Below are 11,141 nucleotides of genomic sequence, written 5' to 3'. Positions count from 1 at the left end.
GCAGAAACTAAAAGAAGCCCATTATGTATGTGTGCGTTTGTCCACCTACTATCACTTGACAGCCAATGTTGGTGTGTTTACATCCCAGTGACTTAGCATTTCAACAAAAGAGGTCAATAGAATAAGTCCTGGGGGTTGATTTGTTCAACTAAAGGAGGTGCTCCAGTATGGCCGCAGTCTAATGACTGAAACAAAGTAAAAGATGAGACTTCAAGAACATACTTACCACAGTTTCCACGGCAACATGTTCCACATCGAAGCCTGACTCTTCATGACACCGGAATGGTAAAGTGAAGACCTTGACAGCGGAAACGAACACCTGATTAATCAAGCATGACAGGTCCAACTTCAGCTGTAGCTGCTCCAGACTGGGAGGGGAGCCTGGCTCAGTTTCATCATGGGACACAAGAACTGCAACAGGGAGGTTGGGTTGCTGTGGCTTGGCCTGGAGGAGGGTCGATTGTTGGATTTGAGCATCGAGTCAGTACCTCTGTGAATGAGAGAAAGAGAGAGAAAAGTAGACACGAGTGTGTGTGTGTGTGGAGCATATGCACTTTGACAGAAAAGATTAAGAGGTAAAAAAAAGGAGAGAGAAAATAAATAAATGTGTAGGGATTTTATATATATATATATATATATATATATATATATGTTGTGGTACTTGGGGATGGTCATGTTACTAGTTTAGCCAATAAAAACACACGCACTGTATATTTGGTATTAATTTGCTTCAGCTTTATATTACATTAATCTTATGAGACATACATATAGTAGAAGACACTTGCCCAAGGTGCCATACAGCGGGACTGAACCCGGAACCATGTGGTTCGTAAGCAAGCTACTTAACACACAGCCACTCCTACACCTATATATATATATATATAAGGTGGACTTGTTTCAGTTTCCGTCTACCAAATCCACTCACACGGCTTTGGTTGGCCCGAGGCTATAGTAGAAGACTCTTGCCCTACAAATATCGCCCCGATCCAGGCACATTTGCCATACCTGCACACAAGCGATTATGACATCTTCTTGGTGGACAGCCATGCACTTAATGTGAGTGAGGACTGTTCGCTTATCGCTGGAGGCCAATGCACCGAACGTCCATGTGGCATGTATTCTGAGGGTCTCGTTGCAGCATTCGAGAAGCTCAAAGACTACGCCGTTACACCTATGTCCAATGGCTTGTTTCTGGTATGAATATCTCAACTGAAAATAAGCCCACTCTTCGCTAGACCCAGCTGCGAGAAGACGGGGTGGCGGACCTTCTCGGATGAGACTTTTATAGGAGTTGCCTCTTGCCAGGTATTCCAATGGGCCGTGACGTCTACAAAGCAAAGCAAGGGTTACAGGCAAAAAATGATCAACGAATAAAATTGTAATTGCTAGTGGAAGGAGGATTCTCAAATTCGTGAACATTACGGTAGAGAAAGCACTAACAGACAATAGACACAGTTCTGCTTCCTATTGTCACAAGAGTGGCTGTGTGGTAAGTAGCTTGCTTACGAACCACATGGTTCCGGGGGTTCAGTCTCACCGTGTGGCACCTTGGGCAGGTGTCTTCTAATATAGCCGTCTATACTGTCCCCCCACCCCAATTCCAAAACACTTTCACCGAAAATTTTTGTATATTCAGAATCTCCATAATAAATAATATTTGCATAGAAAATCTCATGAAAAAATATTCATTTTTCTCGAAGTTATGACCTTCGAAATTCCTTAGGGTACAATTATGCCATTATCTATATGGTTTTGAAGGGAGATAATACTTGCTATTTTAAAGTATTTGCAAGAGTTATTCTTCTTGTCTTGTAAGGGAGGTTATTGGAAAAGACGTGTTTGAAATTTATGAAAGGTAAATTGTTATAGTTACCTCCCTTTGATAAAAAATTATTTTTGAATTCAAAAATATAATTCACAATCTAAGGGAGATAACTATAACGATTTCCATTTTCCAAGACGTCTTTTCCAATTACCTCCCTTACTTGTCAAGAAGGATAACTCTTGCAATGACTTTAAAATTGCAAGCATTTAAGTATTATCTCCCTTTAAAACCATGGAGATAAGGGCATAATTGTACCCTAAGGATTTTGGAAGGTCATAACTTTGAGAAAAATGAATATTTTTTAATGAAATTTTCTATGCAAATATTATTTATTATGGAGATTCTGTATATACACAAATTTCCGTTGAAAGTGTCTTGGAATAGTGGTGGAGGGACAATAAGTACGGCTATATTAGAAGACACTAGCCCAAGCTGCAACAAAGTGAGACTGAACCCGGAACCATGTGGTTCGTAAGCAAGCTACTTAACACACAGCCACTCCTACACCTATATATATATATATATATATATATATATATATATATATGGTGGACTTCTTTCAGTTTCCGTCTACCAAATCCACTCACACGGCTTTGGTTGGCCCCGAGGCTATAGTAGAAGACACTTGCCCTACAAATATCGCCCCGATCCAGGCACATTTGCCGTACTTGCACACAAGCGATTATGACATCTTCTTGGTGGACAGCCATGCACTTAATGTGAGTGAGGACTGTTCGCTTATCGCTGGAGGCCAATAGACATAGTTCTCCTTCCTGTTGCCACAGGAGTGGCTGTGTGTTAAGTAGCTTGCTTATGAACCACATGGTTCCGGGGGTTCAGTCTCACTGTGCGGCACCTTGGGCAGGTGTCTTCTAATATAGCCGTCTATACTGTCCCCCCACCCCTATTCCAAAAGACTTTCACTAAATTTGTTTGTATATTCGGAATCTCCATAATAAATACTATTTGAATAGAAAATTTCATTAAAAAATATTAATTTAAAAAAAATATTCATGTGCTTTGTAAGCAAGCTACTTAACACACAGCCACTCCTACACCTATATATATATATAAGACGGGCTTCTTTCAGTTTCCGTCTACCAAATCCACTCACAAGGCTTTGGTCAGCCCGTGGCTTATAGTAGAAGGACACTTGCCCAAGGTGCCACGCAGTGGGACTGAACCCGGAACCATGTGGTTTGTAAGCAAGCTACTTAACCATGAACCATGTGGTTGGTAAGCAAGCTACATATATCTATCTGTGTCTAAACAAACAACAGAACGCAATAGTAGAGGTTGTTTTCCCTTTTCCAATCGATGTCAATAAGAAGCAGATAACAGAGTTTCGAAATGTTTCCATCAGGATGCCTACATTGACACACCATTCACCAGTTCTGGAGATGTGGGGATAACTAATACGAGAGTGGCACGCACGTCCTTGGAGAAAAACAAGTTTGTCACTTGAAGGAATGGTGTACGCAAATAGACGGGACGTGCACTTTGCAGATGATGGAGCAGTCCCAGATATTTGTAGGGTCACGGCACTGAGATCTATAGAGCTAATGTGAGCGGCAATCAATTTCATATTGACCAGGGTTACGTTGACGCTGGTCCAGGCCCTGTTTCCATAGGAGACTTCTCTCAGCCAGGCACGACTGGCATCAAGTGATGATGGGGCAGCAGACCTTGTCGGGTGATGCTTTCATTGAAGCTGCCTGTTGCCAGGCATTCTGATTGGCAGTGACGTCTACAAAGCAAAGCAATGTTGCAGATGTGTGGCATTACGTGTCCTATGGGTAATCCCTACCTGCCCTCGACACCACGATGTCCTGTGAATTATGGTTAACAATCGAAGAACGAACTATATGATGCTTTCCGTGGTTATATTTCTCCTATTCTAGTAGGGGATGAGGCATGATCGCACAAAACACTAACCTTAGCCCTTATCCCTGATTTTCACTGCTAAACCCAACATTAAACTATGATCAACACTCACAATACACCTTCATCTTCAATACTGATGCTGTTTAATCTCTACCCTCCCCATCACCACAAAGCCTAACCCCTAGTTCAAACTTTGATCTCTAACCTAACTAATCTCTCTAAAAACCGTTCACAAATCCCCAAGCTAACCCCTAATATGGTCTAAAGTCCTGAACCCCAATCCTAACAACAAACCCTCAACAAAATTAGAAAAACCACTTACCTTTGGCAATTTGCCCCCTATAATACAAAACATGATATGCAAACAACGAGCAAAATATCAAACAACAACATTTGAGGGTCAAATTTTTTTTTAAGGGGTCGAATCATGAAATACACTTGTTTACTAAATACAGTTGTCCTTATACTCACACAGTACATTGCATCCACAAGTCCTCAAACTAATCATTATCATGCGAAATGAAGTTGATGTTTTTTTATTTATAATACAAACAAATTAATTATTGCAATGAAAATAAGAAATACAATTAACATGTATATGTATCATCATCATCATTTAACATTCGTTTTTCAGGCTGTCATGGGTTGGACTATTTCACATGATCTGAGACGAATTACTACACTTAGCTCTAATGTGTGTTTTGACATGGTTTCTCTATGTCTGAGAACAGTTTCGGTAACACTGACACTAGTAAAATTACCAAGTAAATTTCAAGGCAGAGTAGATTGCTAGTAGTGAGAGAGGTGGCTTCATCCTCAGCTGTAGTATGACAGAGGGACAGGTAGAGGTGTGTTGCTGCAGAGAAAGCACATGGCTACCCCGCATATATGTATGTATATAGATAGACATCGATCTCTTGTAATATTGGACTCTATTTTCAATTTTGAAAATCGAGCACTTTCTCATTGACACTATGTTAACATATGAATTATGTGTGCTTTAAAAATACAGTGATTGCACCGGCACTAATTTCTTCAGATGATGAAAGTCACAGAGGGGATCATAGGCCAACTGATTAGGAAGAGCGTTAATCGAGATGAGATGCAATTTGGTTTTGTATCAGGAAGAAGCACCAGTGATGCTATATTTCTGGTAAGACAACTGCAGAAGAACTACCAAACCAAATATAAACCTCTGTACTTGACTTTTGTTGATATCATAGTCATACAGGCAGACCCTAGGAACACCTCTATGCTGATTACAGGATTACAACTAAACACACATATATTACCATTTATTACATTACATTCAATTAGCCATACATTATTTGTTTTATTATCCATCATCTTTTCCTTCATATTTAAGGTATACTGAAGACCCTTTTGTCATTGCTTCAATCTGCATAAAGTATTGGTGAAAGCAAACAGTTGTCAGACTTTTTTGTGACAAAAAGCGAGCCAACATGACCAACGTACTCCATCCTGCAACCGATTGCACCACAAGTTGGCCTGTAAACACTCTGTGGGGTACTAACAAGCCTCATTGATCATCTGCGACAATGACACAGAATGTATGCGCCTACCACCTACAACAAATACAACCCCTCCTCATACTTCACTACCATTCCCGATCACTGAGGAAAAACGTGTTCACCTGGAGAAATGGCTGCTATAATACTACAGCTCCAGCACATTCAACGTCTGCGACCATCAGCAACTCCCCAAGATGTCTGGCACACCGATCTGCTTAATAGCAGATCCCAAAACTAAACCAGTCACCCATCATACCAGTTCTGGCTCCTTGGCAAGAGGAAGTGAAAGCAGGTCTCGACCAGGACATTCAACTTGTCAAGCCTAACCCCATTGGTACACATAATGGTGGTATGCCCCAACAGGTCTAGAAAACCATTGTGAAAAAAGCATCGAATGGCGCACCAGCACTTATCGCCACCCTAAGCCACATCTTTGTGATATATAGCATCAGCTATGAGCTGATATTGGACGGAGGACCTTCTTCCACAATTGGGGAGTACACCACAGAATCACCTCCGTTGCATTTCCCCGAAGTCAGTATTGAGACAATAAAGCGCCTCGTTACAAACAACACGGACACCAATGGCTTCCTTAGCACAGACAGTTTCCAGCGCACATTGCTACAATACAGAAATACACCTGACCGAGACACACACTTGTTTGTCGCTCTGCACAATAGTGAAGACAGACACAAAAGCCTGACGCACAACGGACACATTGCCCCTTGATCGTCACCCCATTAACTGTCTTTCACACTAATTATCACATTTCCGTTAACCATTTAATACATATTATCAGTCTTCTTTGCTTCCCTCAAAAGACTTGGGGGAGGGCATAGAGGATTACAACTAAACACACATATATTATCATTTATCACATTACATTCAATTAGCCATACATTATTCGTTTCGTTATCCACCATGTTTTTCTTCACGTTTCAGGTATACTGAGGACCTTTTTTTTTTTTCTCACTGCTTCAATCTGTGTACATAAAGTGTTTGTGAAAGCAAACAGTTTTCAGACTTATTTACTGATGACCTTCTTCTTATAACTAAATCACTACAAGAACTAGGGAACAAATTTCTCGTGGGGAAGCAAGGTCTAGAATCGAAAGGCCACAGAGTTAACCTACCAAAAACTGAAATCTTAATAAGTAGGAAAGTAGACAAATCAGGTAGATGGTAATGCTTAATCTGTAAGAAACGGGTAGGTAGAAATTCCATAAGATGTACTTGGTGTAACACATAAGGTGTAGCAATATCAGAGGAAGGTAAACTGGGAAAATACTTTTTGTATGTGGAAGGTGCACAGGTACAACAAGCACAAAAAAATAGACTTCATCAAATGCCAGAAGAGTACAATAGAGATAGTTGATAACTTATGTTATCAAAGTGACAGAGTTAGTAGCAGAGGTGGATGAACCAAGAGTGTGGCTGCGAGAATAAAAATAGGCTGAGCAAATTCAGAGAGCTCCTTCCTCTGTTGGTAACTAAGGGTCTCTCCTTCAGAGTGAAAGGCAAATTTATGATGCCTGTATGCAGATAGCTATGCTACATGGCAGTTAAACATGGGCTGTGACTGCAGAGGACGTGTATAGGCTTGGAGGAATTTAAGCTAGCACGCTTCACTAGATGTGCAATGGTCAGTGTGCATGTACAATAAAATCTAAATGCTTTGAGAGAAGAGTTAGGCATAAGAAGCAACAGGTGTAGTGTGCAAGAGAGATGACTGAGCTGGTATGGTCATGCGATGCATGTAGATGAGGACAGCTGACTGAAGAAGTGCCGATCTCTAACAGTTGAGAGAAGCTTGTGGAAGAAGTAGACTGTTTAATCATGCCATGTACAAAAGAAGCCTTGGAACTGTCCGAATTACAAAGAGGCCATATACTGGGTCAATTTCAAGGTTGACTTAGCCTAAAACCACAGAAAAACCTGGTGATTCCACTTTCTACAGTTAATAAAGTAATTGTTCAATTCCCCAGATGAAGAAGTAGTTCATATCACCTTGCCCAGGTCAACTAAGGCCCTCTGACAGAACCCTTTGCTTTGTTAAGAGAAGTGTGGAAGATAATCCTCATTGCAAGGCCTCTGACAGAGCAGAACAAGTTGATGTCAGTCCCAGAATAGCTGACAGGTATCTCTGCAAAATTGGCTATTATGGCAGAGAAGCGAGAAGGAAGACACTGCTTCAACCAGCCAATATCAAATGGAGAAACGATTGGACAAGTGAGAGGGTAGAGAGGCCACTAACACTTTGGGACACTGTCATATTCTCTGATGTGTCCAGATTTGCTGTATTTTCTGACACTGGTCGAGTGTGGGTCTGGAGACTCTGTCACCAAACTTTTCATGTGAATAGATTGCAGCCAACAATGAAACTTGTGATGGTCTGGTGAGCAATCTGGAGCAATGGTCAATCGTAAATGGTGGAGTGTAAGGAATACATAAACTCAAATAATTATGTGTCCATATTGTAGAAAGAACTTTTTCCTATCTCCTCCAGCGGTGAAATGATTAAAGAACACTATTTAAGGAAGATAGAGCTTTCTTGTACAGCTAAAAAGACCCAAGATTAGTTGGAAGAGAATGGCCTTAAAAAGCTTCCATGGCTAAGCCAGTTACCAGATATGAACCCTACTGAACACCTCTGAGGCATGATGGACAAGACACTTCCTAAAAATAAAAAGAAAGCATCTTTAAAGCCAGATCTTTTGATATTACTGCATGAAACTTGGCAAGAAAATCCTTAAGAAAATATTCATGTATCCTAGTCACCCGTATTGTTAACCAGGTGATACATGAAGGAGTCATACCCAATGACTGGTGTAGCAGCACCATAGTCAACTGCTACAAAGGTAAAGGTGACGCTTTAGATACAAATAATTACAGAGGTTCGTTCGTTTGTTCGTATATTCGTTCGTTCGTTCGTAAGAACGTACGTTCCTACGTACATTCTTGCATTCGTTCGTTCCTTCGTTCGATCGTACATACGTACGTAAATTCATTCGTTCGTTCGTACATTCACTCGTTCCTTCATTTCGTTCGTTTGTACGTACGTACGTACTATTGTTCGTTCGTACATACGTACGTACGTTCATTCACCCGTTCGTACGTGTGGACGTATGTAGATGCTTTTGTTCGTACGCACGTACATGCGTTCGTTCATTCGTTCGTTCGTACATACGTACGTACATGCGTTCGTTTGTTCGTTCTTTCATATGTACGTACTGAGGTACGTTCGTTTCCTCGTTCGTTCGTTCGTTCCTTCGTACATAACGTTCGTTCGTTCTTTTGTACATTCGTACGTACGTACGTTCGTTCGTACATTATGATATGAAGTGGGAGAACTTTCAGACATTTATCAAGCACAAAGCCGAAATATATGCACAGTGATACGCGCAAGAGTGGCTCTGTGGTAAGTAGTTTGCTTACCAACCACATGGTTCCAAGTTCAGTCCCACTGCGTGGCACCTTCGGTGTCTTCTGCTATAGCCTCGGGCCGACCAAAGCCTTGTGAGTGGATTTGGTAGACGGAAACTGAAAGAAGCCTGTCGTATATATGTATATATATATATATATATATATGTATATGTGTGTCTGTGTTTGTCCCCCCAACATCGCTTGACAACCGCTGGTGGTGTGCTTAGGTCCCCGTAACTTAGCGGTTCGGCAAAAGTGGCCAATAGAATAAGTACTAGGCATCCAAAGAATAAGTCCTGGGGTCGATTTCCTCGACTAAAGGCGGTGCTGCAGCATGGCCACAGTCAAATGACTGAAACAAGTAAAAGAGTAAAAGGGGGAATCGCACGACCGTGATATGTAGAACACATTATCGAAAGCGAAAATTGCCAAAATTAAAAACTAAAAAAGTTACAGCCATTTTCCCTCAGTGTCTAATCTCAATGTGCACCGAAGAGAGACAACATGGACGTGTGTGTGTGTGTGTGTGTTCATGTGTGTGTGTGTGTGTATGTGTGTGCGTGTATGTGTGTTCATGTGTGTGTGTGTGCTTGCGCGTGTGTATGTGTGTGTGTTGATAAGTTGATTTATAGAAAAGATTATGTTAACTGTTTGAAATACAAATCTGTGAATGAAAAATAAAAATTCAGACATATACATGATAGATAGACCTAGTAGAAATAGCAGCCAAATCTCCCTCAAAACACACCCGGCTGTATTGATGCGAGAATTCTGTGTTAATACGTTAAGAATTGCTTTGACATAAAATGAACCTGGAAGAAATTGGAAGAAAATAGGGAAGTAATTGTTCTACGCTTATATAAATTTGAGACGTACCTGTTGAAGATTAAAATGCGAGACCTGTTATTTTCTACGCATGAATAACCAGAGAGAAAGTGAAAAACTGTGTTTTTGGCGGGATTTTTGTATTCAGCAGGATTTTGTCGTCTGCCAAAATGAATGACAGACGGAAGAAGAAGAAGAAGACAAAATGGCAACGTTTATCAGTGAATTTCTTTTGAAGTTGTGTTGGGAGGAGACAATGGATGTGTGTGTGTATATGTGTGCTTCTCTATTGTGGTTAATAAGTTATATATACTTTACCATAGTGTTCGTGATTAAGCTATTTTATTCCTTTTTCTACGGTTTTCTGCCCTGCCTGATTATTTTATTTCTTTTTTATTTTATAATAGCTTTTATTTATTTATTTATAAAATAAATCTAATTTTTGTTCCTCTATAAATTCATACTTAACTTTTACATAACAATACTGGTATATTCAATACTTAAAATAAACTGTTTAGATTATAATTAAATTAATATATAGTTAGCATGGGATCTATTTTAAAACGGGGGCACCAGTTTTCATCTATGTTTTATGTAGTGTTTTTGGTACCGAAAGACTTTCAATCTTCGTATACTTATCTATTTTGTGTTATAGAACAGAAAAAAAATTTTGTATTCGAATTTATTTCATGTAAAAAATTGTCTTATTTCGATAATTTCTACTAATCACTGACGTCTACTCTGTTGAAAACAGTTAGCGCTGTAACGGTGTATATCGTATTAATCCCCTAACTCTAACCCTAACCCTAACTAGACTGTTAACCGTAACCCTAAAACTAACCCTAACTCTAGAATCCGAACTCTAAAATTGTTACACACATAGATACGCACAGCGTAATTTATTATATAAACAATATATGCGTATAAATTACGATTAAACCGGATGAAATATGTCACAGGGAATAACATGTTATGACCGCCCAGCACTAACTCTATTCAGCTGAATAGACGTCAGTGATTGGTTGAAATTACAGAAATACGACAACTTTAACATGGAATAACTTGCGAATTCCTTTTTTTTGTTAAGAAGACTAAGAGTAAAAGATGTTTTATATGACACATTCTACCAGTGTCCCAAGTTTCAAAGTGTTTCGTTAAGAAAATACTGGTGCCCCCGTTTTAAAATACATCCTTAGCATATTCTTTTACCTCAGTACTCCTTTATTAAATACGACCATATATATCTGGCAGTGTTGGCTACAGCCTAGTCACCCGTATTACGAACCAGGCGTTACACGAAGGAGTCATACCCAATGACTGGTGAAGCAGCACCATAGTCAACTGCTACAAAGGTAAAGGTGACGCTTTAGATACAAATAATTACAGAGGCATCAAGCTGTTAGATCAGGTAATGAAGGTCACAGAGAGAGTCATAGCCCAACTAATTAGGGAGCGAATCAATTTAGATGAGATGCAGTTTTGGGTTCGTGCCAGGTAAAAGCACCACTGATGCCATATTTCTAGTAAGACAGCTGCAGGAGAAATACCTAACCAAGGATAAACCTCTGTACCTGGCTTTCGTTGACATGGAGAAAGCCTTTGACAGGGTCCCCCGATCCCTTATCTGGTGGTCAATGAGGAAACTTGGGATA

At 40.1% G+C, this 11,141-nt stretch overlaps 1 protein-coding gene across 5 annotated transcripts in view; it reads right to left on the bottom strand.

The window, feature by feature from the left end:
- Window positions 1–9,698, bottom strand: part of LOC149129235 (uncharacterized) — an 83,142-nt gene extending 73,444 nt beyond the window's left edge. For 3 of the 5 annotated variants that reach the window (XM_089346681.1, XM_089346684.1, XM_089346685.1), the window contains exons 1-2: window positions 9,541–9,697; window positions 227–490 (exon numbers count right to left, since the gene is read on the bottom strand). The gene's annotated coding sequence lies outside the window, so the exon portion shown is untranslated. Of the gene's footprint in view, window positions 1–226; window positions 491–9,540 lie in introns of all 5 variants that reach the window. The other 2 variants (XM_089346686.1, XM_089346683.1) reach the window with 2 other exon arrangements.
- Window positions 9,699–11,141: the final 1,443 nt, after the last annotated feature.

Source organism: Octopus bimaculoides, unplaced genomic scaffold (genome assembly GCF_046866305.1).
Source record: "Octopus bimaculoides isolate indiv1 unplaced genomic scaffold, ASM4686630v1 contig91, whole genome shotgun sequence".
Classification (NCBI taxonomy): domain Eukaryota; kingdom Metazoa; phylum Mollusca; class Cephalopoda; order Octopoda; family Octopodidae; genus Octopus; species Octopus bimaculoides.
This window is presented reverse-complemented; position numbering and strand designations above follow the sequence as displayed.